The following is an 11,849-nucleotide window of genomic DNA, read 5'->3' on the forward strand; positions in this document are numbered from 1 at the left end:
TATTTTGTTTTCTTGTGGACTGTGCTTTTGAGTGGAAGCTTGAGAACTTGTCTCCTGCGTCTTGTATGATTTTTTTTTCCTAAAAGTTTTCCATCTCATGTTTAAATCCATCCTGTTCTGAGGTAGTTTTAGAACTTATTTTGTTGGCCTGTGGAGGTTCAATTTGTAGAAATGACTGTCCTTTCTTCATTGGACCACTTTCACATGTTGCCAAAATTAGTCAGACAGATCATTGTGGGTTTATTTATGGATTTTATTTTCTATTTCATCGATCTATGTGTCTATTCTTCTGTGAATACAGTGGTATCTTGATTATTGTAGCTTTATAGTAAGTCTGGAAGTTCTGAAATTTGAGCCCTCCAGATTTATCTTCTTCAAAATTGCTGTAGTTGGGTAAATTGTGTGCCAGGTAGTTTCATCGTCTGCCCACAGCTTTGCTCTGCTCTGTTCTAGGAGAGGCAGCTCTTCCACAGGGTCTTCCTTTTCTTGTTGCAGTTCCTGCCAATGATGCTGCGTTTGCTCAAGTCTGCCCTCCAACAACCGCACTAGACGCCCACCGACCACTGACATCTGGCTATACAAATGCTTAGTAAACATGGAGCCGCTATGGATCTTGGCTTCAATCGAGTTCAGGTGTCTAAAGCTATAACTCACCCAAAATTGTCCTAGTCGTCCTGACACAGGCTCCGAGGAAGCTCAAGCATGTGAGACATACTTTCCCAGCGGTGACATGAGATACAATATAGATTGGGACTTCAATTCTCTCACACTCTGAGCTCTTCTGGGTTTGTGTGGTGTCTTGGGTAGGCTTCTATTGCTGTGAGGAGACACCGCGGCCATGGCAACTCTTCTAAAGGAAAACATTTAACTGGGGCTGGCTTACAGTTCAGAGGTTTGGTCCATTATCATCATGGCGGGAAGCATGGCAGCGTGCAGGCAGACATGGTGCTGGAGGAGGAGCTGAGCGTTCTGCCTCTGGACTGGCAGGCAGTAGGAGGAGACAGTGAGCCACCAGGCCTGGCTTCAGCTTCTTAAACCTCAAAGCCTGCCCGCTACCCCGTGACACACTTCCTCCAATAAGACCACACCTATTCCAATAAGGACACACCTCCTAATAGTGCCACTTGGGGCCTATGGGGCCATTTTTACTCAAACCATCACATATGGATTGAAAGTAAGCGTAGAGTACCTGCCCAGTCTTTGTGTTTTTGTCCTCTATTAAACAAACAAACAAGTCCCACAAAGCCTTGATCCATCATCTGGTACATAGCTTATGTATGAGCATCAACATGGCAAGACCAAATAGTTATGTGTGGGTGGGAATGACGCAGCCAACAGCTCTCATGGGACGACCCGTTAGTCCTGCCAACCTTTCCATCTCTGTTGAGGCTACAGACAGCTAGCTACTCTGGAAAGATTTCTGCTCAATCCTTTCTCTTGTCAGAGTGCCCCAAGATGATGACAGAATAAATGAAAATTTCTGATGGTATGCACCTTTTTCTCCGCTGTGTGCATTCCAGTGCTGGTACATGTAAACTCAGTCACTTCTTGTGTCATCGTTCAACTCCCCTATACAAAGACCCACCAGCTCTGCCTTTTCTGTGTTCAGAGCACAGCTGAGACAATCTAGGAGAGTGTCAGACTCAAGATGACCTGTCTGCACCACCTGTGCCACATGTGCCACCTGTATTGTTTGTACCACCTGTACCACATGCACCACCTGCACTGCATGCACCACCTGCACAGTATGCACCACCTGCACCGTATGCACCACCTGCACCGCATGCACCACCTGCACCACTTGCACTGCATATACCACCTGCACTTCATGCATCATGGGCACCACTTGTATTCCTGCACCATTTGCACCACTTGCACTCCTGTACCATCTGCACTGCATGCACCACTTGCATTGCATACATCACCTGCACCTCATGCACCCCACCTGCACTGCCTATACCCACCTGCACTGACTGCACGCACTATTTGTACCACCTGTACCCAGCAGTGCTGCTTATACCACCTGCACTGCATGCACCACCTGTACCACCTATACTACTCACACTGAATGCACCAGCTGCACCACTTGTACCACCTGCACCACTTGCACTGCATGCACCACATGCATTGAATGCATCACCACTTGCAGCACTTGCACTGCATGCACCACATGCACTGCATGCATCACCACTTGCACCACCTACACTGACATCTTAGTAGACTCCAGTCACATTCTCCTTGGGCCCATGCAGCATGGCCAACCCTTTGCTCAAACACAGTCTCCTCAGCCAGACACCCAAAGCTCCACCAAGGCATGGCCTTAACATATGAGTTTATTTTGAGGAAAATCTTAAACATAATTTGAAAAGGTAATTAGACTAGCACTTCATGACTAAAAATTGTATTTCTATCAGAATTAAACATATGTGGCTGGTAAAGACATGTGCATTTTGACCATCTGTTTCTGACAACGGAGCACATTAGCACTCAGAGTTAAATATATATGCAGATGCTGACATCCCATAATCCTAGTAACCAGGAGGCAGAGGCAAGAAAGGTCATGAGTTTGAAGCCAACCTAGATTACACAGGGATTTCAAGGCCATCATGAGATATATTTAGAGACTCTGTTTTGGGGGCAATTGGGAGACAGAAAGAGGGGCCCCCTAGAACTGGCCGGTCACTTTGATGAGGAATGGAGCTACTTATCAGACGCCTGTTCTTTCAGGAACACCTAGAAACGCTAGGTAAAATATAAACATGTCCACAGGAAGACGTCACACAGTCGCTGAAGAAGCGACAAGAGGAAAGGCAGTAAAATTCCAAGGAGAGAAACATAAAGCAAGGGTCTGTCCATCTGCACCCACTTTCCTGCGGGGAGGTGGGCGTGGGAGGGGTTAATCCTGAGCAGGAGCAAAGGGCTGAAGAGCCAGCTTTTGCCTGAGGAGAGAGCTGGTTCCCGCGGAGCAAGCAAGCAATGGCCGGAGAGACATCACAGAAGGACCTCCCCGTTCACAGACGAGACAGCTGCACAAGAAGAAAGCGGACAACCCCGAGATGAGGATCGGAGCAGAGCTAGTGCCAGCCTCCTGGGAAGGAAAGACGAAATAAGAGAAGGGCTCCCAACACACAGCCGTCCGCAGCGGAAATCCCTGTCTTCGGAAGAGCGGTGACCTGAAAACAAAATGAACTAAGCGAAGAGGTTAACCCGGACTACGGCCTTGTTTTTTCTCAGTGACCAAAAGTGATCGATCACCAATTCAGCTGCGTAGCAAGGGAAATATAGTGAACCTGCTCTGGTAGAAGACAGCATCATCCGGGGGCTCGCTCTAACGGTCAGTAAGCAATATCCAGCATCTGGTTAAAAGCTACAAGATGACCAGGCATGGAGAGATGCCTCAGCAGTTCAGAGAAGTGGCTGTTCTTCCAGAGCTGAGTTCAGTTCCACGCTGGGCAGCTCAGAGGCACCCATAGTTCCAGCCCTCCCCTCCGCTGGCACACCCAAGTGTGCACATTCCCACACAAGATCCACAAGTAAAAATAAGACACATCTTTAGAAAGTGTCTTAAAGACATATTACATTCAAATATAACAGTAGGATATTCTGCTAACCTCTCAGAAAAATCAATGGCATTAGAAGACAGTGGGGTGCCTTTTTAAACGCTGAAGAAAATAGTTGTCAGCCTAGAATCATTATGGGGCACGTCTTTCAAACGCCTGAAACTGTTTCCAGACAAGAGTACAGCACTGATTCAATAATTCTGGCCTCTGTGCATGAGCTGAATAATGACCCTCCAAAGCCACACCCTAATTACTGGAGCCTCTGGCTGTGTCATATTCCACGGGAAGGAGACTGACTTCCTTAAGATTACTAATGCGCTGATCAAGCACATTTCCAGTCTTGCCTGAATAGACCCAAAGTAATGTCCTATCTTCCTACTGAGAGCAGAAGAAAGCGAGCAAAAGAGGAAGTTGGGAAAGGGTGGAAAGGGTTTGATAGATTTGCTGGTTGTGGTGGCACACATCCTTAATCCTAGCATTTGCAAGGCAGAAGCAAGAGGATCTCTGGGAGTTCAAGGCCAGCCGGGTCTACTTAGTGAGTTCCAAGACAGCCAAGGCTACAGAGTGAGACACTGTCTCAAGACCAAAACAAACTTGATGGATTGCTGCAACCCTTGGCATGTGAAACCTGTGTCCAAGAGGCAGAGGAAAAGGCCCTGTAATCTAGGGGTGGCTCCAGAAGAGAGCCAGCAAGGACAGAGAATGTTTGTCTCATGACTGAGAACTGGGTTATCTGGTGAGCATGGAGACTGATGTGTGAGGCAAAACCAGGGGTGCCCAGGCCAGGGGCAAGGGGTTACTGTTGAATGTTCTAAAGCAAAGGTTCAAGGAATAAAATTATTCTAAATTAGAATCTTAATAGAAAGGCTATTTTTCAAAATAGAAAGGTAGGCTATAGGCACCAGGACCGCATTGCCCGCAGATGAAAAGGCATGCTGCTTGGTGGAGAAAACTTGAAAGCTCAGAGATAAATACTTTGACCAACAACCAACTATTCATAGTAAAATAGAGCAGGCAAGAAGTGGTCCTTTCAATGACTAGTGTTGGCACAGCTGGGTATGTGCAAGCCAGACTGCTTCACATGGTATGCAAAGATGAACTCTAAACGGATGCTAACCTACATGCCAGTGTCAAAACTTTAACGTTCCTGAAAGAATGGTTAAGGTAAGACTTCCCAATCTCAGACATGTCACTGCAAACGTGTGCAAAAGGAGAAAAATAGGAAAAAGAGTAAAGTTCTAAAATTTGTGCAATTCAAAAAGACACTTTATTTATTTATTTATTTATTTATTTATTTATTTATTTATTAAGGATACAGAGTTCTGCTTGCATGTTCATTTGCAGGGCAGAAAAGGGCACTAGATCACATTATAGATGGTTGTGAGCCACCATGTGGTTGCTGGGATTTGAACTCAGGACCTCTGGAAGAACAGTCAGTACTCTTAACCTGTAAGCCATCTCTCTAGCCCCTCAAAGATACTTTAGAGCCATGTGTATATGCCTTTGATCCCTGCCAGACTGACACAGGAAGATCCTGAATCCCAAGACTATAAAAATATAACAAACAAACAAACAAACAAAATTTTAAATTCCCATAACCATCAGGGGGATGCATGCTCAAATTACATGCGTGATGATGAACTTCTAGCCACAATATATAAAGAACTCTCAGAATTCAATGATTCAAATACAACTACCTTATAAGACAAATCAAAATTAAGACAAAAACAAAAATATGTTTGTAGAGCACTTATTAACTGTGGGTGGGCGTGACTGGAGTCTGTGGCATTTTTAGACATGTGTGCTGTGTCATCACTAGTGGGCATGGACAAGGCGCTAGGTTCACACGTGGAAGTGACCCCTGAGCAGTTGGTCGCTGCTTGAGATAATGCAAGGAGAGGAGAGGAAATGTATATCCTTGGGGAAGGTTCTAATTACACACACATAGGCTGCATTTTGCCTTACCACAGCAAAACACTCAGGGCTATCATTTAGCCAAGTTCCTGCTAATCACCACCCAGCTGAAAGGGCCAACTCTAAACTGTAACAGCAGACAACAAATTTACTTACACGTCACTCCAATCGGTCTCGAAGCCGCTCCCTAAACCAGTGCGAATGTGTCCCCTCCAAACCCCAGGCGTCTGATGGAACCTGAGGGCCAACTTGGCAGTGTGACGAGGTGATCCAACAAGGATGGTTCCTCCTTCGTGAGTGGGATTAGATGTCCTTAACCAGGGATTGGTAGGAATTGATCCCTGTCGTCTTCTGTCCCTTCTGCCATGCAAGGGCACAACGTCCCTCCCCTCCGGAGGATGCAGAGTTTAAAGCATCAGCTCAGAAACACATCAGACCTTCATCATCAACCCTGACTGAACCCTGACCTTGGGCTTCTCAGTCTTCAAAACTCTAATGAAGAACTTTTAAAGTATTTCATTTTTAATAGTGTGCGTGTGTGCGTGTGTGTGTGTGTGTGTGTGTGTGTGTGTGTGTGTGTGTGTGTGTGTGTGTGCACATGAATGCAAATGCCCACAGAGGCCAAAAGAGGGCACCAGATCCCCTGGACCCGGAGTAGCAGGCCCTTGTGAGCTGTCTGACACAGGTGCTGAGGGACTGAACTCTGGTTTTCTGCAAGAACAGAAAGTGCTCTTAGCCACTGACCCATCTTGACAGTCCCTAGCCAAGCTTTTTTTTTAAATGAATTATGTTTTTTTTTTTATATCAGCACAAAATATACTGGGATGCTCCAGCCTCCATTGCCTTCTGCAGATTACAGAGGCTCGAGCTGCTCCCCACTGACAGGTCTGATGTTTTTGACTGCAAAGCGAGTTCTCTGTGGGCTCAAACCTTAGAGATTTGTGGCCCATTCTGCAAATCACTGACCCCTGTGAGTCCACCCTAACCATTCCCATGTGGAAAGGACAGTGAATGGAAAATTCAAAACAAACTCCAAAAGTTCTCAGTCATAATATTGATATAATTCAGTATCTTTTCATTTGTTTGGTTTTGTTTGTTTTGTTTGTTTAAGGAATGTTTGTTTTTGTTGTTTGTTTGGTGGTGGTGGTAGTGGTGGGTTTTGGGGGCATCTGGGTTTTGGCATTTAGGGTTTTTTGAGACAGGTTTTTCTGAGTAGCGCTGGCCTTTCTGGAACTCACTCTGTAGACCAGACCAGCCTCGAACTCACAGAGATCCACCTGCCTCTGCCTCCTGCGTGCTGGGATTAAAGCACACAGTTATGTCAGTATTTTATGGCCACAAACATTGGCATAGACATGATTATGCACAGTTTCCTGCTGTCTAACTAGCTCGTTTTAGTTATTACCACACAATACAAGTTAGGAAAGGAATGATAGCTGAGTTATTCTGCAAAAGTGTGGGTTCTATATATGGTCTGACTAGTCTAAGCGTTGTCTTTCCAGGAAGGAAGAATGCCTCTATGTGTTACCCAGCAGTAATTAAAGACGAGGTGTTCTTTCATAAAAGTTGGCTTGGTGGCCCGGGGAGCCAAGTGATTACCACTTGGATTTGATGAGTCACACTCCACATGTTGAAGGTTCCCTCCAGGCCATGTCGGTTTCTCGGATCTGCACTTTTGTGGTAGCCCGGCTACAGACAGCCATTTGGGAGCCCCTTACTTTTCCAGCCTTCCCCTTTAAGGGGTCACCCTACACAGAGGCAGCAGCCAAGGAGACCTGCAAAGGACATGTGCTGTGGGCAACTTGACCAGAGACTGGAGTCACCAAGACTGGGTGAGTGAGCAGCCTGCCTGGATTTCTGCCATCTTCCCTCCCATCTCCCCCTCCCCAGCTCTCTGCTGAAGAGCTAACCTGCCAAAGACTGTACCAACCAGCTCTCCTGCCCTCTTCCAGCTGGATCCAGATGAAGGAGTAGTTAAAGGCCAGGAGGAGAGAAAGAGACAATGGAGTATTTACTCTCATGTCCCCTGGCCCCCCGTTAGGCCAGCACTTGGCAGTTGTGGTGTTCTTTTGCCCATGACAGCAGCCTGTTTGAGGACCCTTTCTGTGATAGCTGATCTTGCTGGGTGGATAACCACTTACTTCTCTTGCTCTTTCAGGCCAGTGAGTGCCAAGGGAATGCCTGCTGCTTCTGTCCCCCTGTATCTTAGCCTTGGCTGCATCTTGTAAAATAGATCCTTGACAAACCTTCTTCTGTCACCCTTGTCTGAGAGTGCCATCTGTTGCCTGCCCAGCCAAAAGCATCGGGCAGTGGTGACAACCAGCCAGTGGGACCAGCAGCATGGGTAAAAAGCATTTGACATGTCATTTGATCCTGATCTGTACTTTTATAGTATTTTAAAATGTAAGTAAACACATCATACTCATGCTCTCCAAAATTTTTATTTAAAAAAATAAGTAAAACTAGCCGGGTATGGTGGCGCATGCCTTTAATCCCAGCACTCGGGAGGCAGAGGCAGGTAGATTGCTGTGAGTTCGAGGCCAGCCTGGTCTACAGTGTGAGTCCAGGACAACCAAGGCTACACAGAGAAACCCTGTCTCAAAAACAAACAAACAAACAAACAAAAACAAAAATAAATAAATAAAACTAGCCTCAAGGTAAATAAATATATTAGACATAACGGAATGTGTTCGGGTTCCATTTTGTTAGTGTACTAAAATATTCTGACCCCCGCCCCCAAAAAAGCAAAGTGAGCGGAGAGGGGGTTTATTTCAGTCACAATGCCAGGTCACAGTCCATCACATCAGGAGAGTCAGTGTCAGAGCTTAAAGCTGGTAACTCTTTCCTATCCACAGTCAACAGCAGAGATTTAGAACAGAGATCAGAGATACGAGCCCCACAGACCTGGAATTAAAAAAAAACAGAAACAAAAATTAAAGATGATGAAGTGGTCTCTTGATCACGTGGAAGTGAGTGCTGCCATTTTGAATTCTTGGGATAGAAGAGCTGTGAGAGCTAAAGTAGGCAAAGAAGCATCCATGATGAAGGAAACATTTGCTGCCTGCTGGGATCTGAAAGTTGGAACCACCCAAAGCGTTGACATTTTGGGTACCAGTGTGACATTTAAGAACATACTAGAAGATGGTTGTGCACGAGCTGGGGAAAGGACCCTTACCAGACCCTGATCTGCCATACACTGACCTTGGACTCCCAGCTTCCAGAAGTGTGAGACGTCCTAGTGTTTACAGACACCCAGCCTCTGAGATCTCACTCTAGAAACACAACACAGACTGGTCACAGTGTGGAAAGGGCAAGTGAAGGAGATACGGTAAGAAAGAATGCTGCCTGCTGCCGCATGGATGGAGACAGGAGAGCACAGGACAGGAGAGCAAGCAACCCATGCTATGTATGCCTTTACGATCTGTATATCCACCCACCCGCTCACCAGCACCTGGCAGTTGATAGAGCTTAGCTAATGTGTTCCAAAATGTAACTGAAGCCAGGAATTGCACTTAGGGCTACACCACAGCAGGGACTGGAAGGCAGGTAGAAGGTTCTAGAATCCATAAATACTTCACCAACTGGAACCAAATGGTGTTCTATGACTACAAATGATCTTTAGGGGAAGTTAAGTCTATACCATTCCCACAAAGCAGAAGGGGACATATCGCAGTAAAAATCATCTGCCCACGAAGAGGCCTCTGCTGCCTTAAGCACCAGTGGAAGCGGGCAGTGGGATCCACTCTAAGCGCTGAATACGACAGTTGCACAGGGGTTACACTACATCCTCCCGAGAGTTTCACAGAGCCCTCAGGCCAGTCTTTCTCCCACAGGCATGAGGGCAAACACACCACTGTCCACGCTCGGAGAATTACCAAAGCGTTCACCTGGTATGAATGTTCCTGATTATTTTAAATTGTAAAAATTCTTTATTTGTTACAGAAATACAGTGGAGCTTCTGACCAGCCAAGTATGAAAAGCATTGGCTACTCTACAACTGGACTCTTTATTAGCAGCTTTAAATAATTATAATGAAATGGCTGATGCAAGTACAGCCTCCACAATCTCTCCAGACTGAGTCTAAGACCACATAAGACTCTTCTGGTCCTCACCAACATCTCTTCCACCCCAAGAGAGTCAAACATGGCCTCTGTGACCTCTGTGAGTGTTCTATTTACATTGCCCAGGCACCTTGCCGATGCAAAACCCAATTACCAGTCCCTTGACTCGACAATGCTATGCAACGCCCCTTCAAAACCTGTCTGATGAGCGCACAAGTGGCAGAGCATTTGTGTGCAGTAAATAGTTTCACCTGAGGAGGACCAGCTCGCCTGCTCACGGATTCCAAAGACATAGAACTGCTTTATTGTTGGCTTTGCTGTGTCCAACAACTACTCATGCCTTAGAAGGAAACACCTTTCAGACCCCTCCCCCCACCCCAAGTTCAGCTAACAGCCGACTTGCAGCCGTGGCAAGTCTAGCCTTTGCTAACTGAACTTAAAGACTCATCTATACCATGCGTTTGACTCTGGGGGCTTTGGAGTTTTGTCCTGAGCTCTGTTGGAGGCTGATACGGGCTGCTGCCTGCTGGCTGTGTGAACTGGAACTGACCTGATCACATCTTCTCAGATCCCCCAAGGGGTAGAATTCCACTCACAGGTTCCTCATTCAGCCTTTAGCGGAGGCTGTATCTAGGATTCTATGGAGGTAGCGGCTCAAGGGAATGTTTGCAAATGAATAAGAGAGTGTCCAAACCACACCATGTCCAACACATAAACGAACGCATTGTATCTCCTGACAATATCAGAATACACTGATTAGCAGTAAACGCACAAGGTGTGTCAGCTTAGTTGGCAGCAATTTACCAGGTAGCCCCACTATCCTTGATACCTCTGGCCAAGGCAAACTCAATTTCTTTTATTCCAATCTTAATTAGTAGTTAAGGTTAGTTAATTACACACAGCTCACACATTACACATCACACAGAAAAGTTTTATATTATATATAGGCAACATAATGGCTGTAAAGAGCCAAAGGGGACACAGTAGAGTTCAAGAAGTTTCAAAGAGCCCTGGGTGGGGTCGGGGTGGGGTTTCTCAGAGAAGATAACAGAGATGCAGGGTCTCTTGGGGCGCATGAATAACCCTGTTGGCGGTCTCTTGAAGGCTCTGCTACAACGTGTGACGGAGCCATCAGAGATAAGGGCAAGACCAGTTGATTCTAGACAAAGGAAGAGGCAGGCAGATGGGCAACAGGGCCAGATGGACGTACGGGTGGAGAAGCAGACAGCGTGAACAGACACATTAGCAGCAGGGACCGACCTCTCATTAAAAGCTGAGCCCTGTTCAACAGAGAGTTCTCTGACCGACGGTCCCTGGTTGCATACACTGGATGGTCAGATGGCAGGTCAGGGTCACCGCCATCACAGTGTCAGGCGTCCTCTGCTGTACGGAAGTCCAGATGAGGGAACTGTATGCTCTTCTTAGTCTGGGGTATGCAGTAAGTTCTCAGGTCTGGCTTTCTTGATACGATGTTAATACTCCCATGTACTCTTTAGCTCTGTCCATCCTGATAAATGTGTAGCGCGGCACCTTTTATCCCCCTGGAATAAACCACTTATCAGCCTGTGCCATTGAGTGGTGCTGGACAGAAGAAGGTGGCAGGCAAAGAGTCAACCTCCATCTTCCAAATGGAGTCTCTCATGGCCCAGCACAATTGGGGGGGGGGAAGCCATTTTAAACGATATGGAGTAAGTTTGGATGCTGATCTCAATGAGTCCCCCCACCCAGGCCTCCCTGCCACTATCTATGTGACCATCAACTCACAGTGACCTGCACTTTCTGCTCTTCATCTTTAGTCTACACTGGCCATGCCAGAGAAAGTTCTTCTTCGGTCTGCTTGCTTTTTTTTTTTTTTACAAGTGTGTGCGCACTGAGCACCTCGGGCTGGGATTTGTCACACTGATAAACTTGAACTTGTCCCTGGGGCAAAAAAAGAAGACATTAATATATATCTAACTGGATGAGTAACCACTGCCCAGCCCTCAGAAGACATTAGTTAGAGCTTTTAGAGACTTGGAGTTGGTGTTATAGCTCAGTGTTAGAGCGTTTGCCTCGGATGCTTTAGAAGGCTCTAGGTTGGATGCGCATAGCTAAGCATGAAGTTCACTTCCTGTGCCCCACCCACCCACCCCGCCCCGCAGGCAGCAGCGGGGGGGGGGGGGGGGGGGGGGGAGTTCGTTTTCTGCTCCTGCCCCTGGCACCTCCCTCCACCTGGTCTATTGTAGCGCCTTCTCATGCTCGCTAAGGCAAGGCACTCAATAAACTCTTTGTTTGAAAAATTCCCTATACTCTATCCCCAACACTGGGCCATTAG

General features: G+C 46.7%; 1 pseudogene across 1 annotated transcript; it reads right to left on the reverse strand.

Annotated features, from left to right (window-relative positions):
- Positions 1 to 312: 312 nt before the first annotated feature.
- On the reverse strand, positions 313 to 1,834 carry LOC311585062 (lys-63-specific deubiquitinase BRCC36-like; annotated as a pseudogene). Its single transcript has 2 exons — positions 1,162 to 1,834; positions 313 to 789 (listed from the first exon to the last, which is right to left on the reverse strand). The product of its transcript is annotated as a lys-63-specific deubiquitinase BRCC36-like (transcript).
- Positions 1,835 to 11,849: the final 10,015 nt, after the last annotated feature.

This window comes from Acomys minous (assembly GCF_964271855.1).
Source record: "Acomys minous genome assembly, chromosome: 15".
In the NCBI taxonomy this organism is placed as follows: domain Eukaryota; kingdom Metazoa; phylum Chordata; class Mammalia; order Rodentia; family Muridae; genus Acomys; species Acomys minous.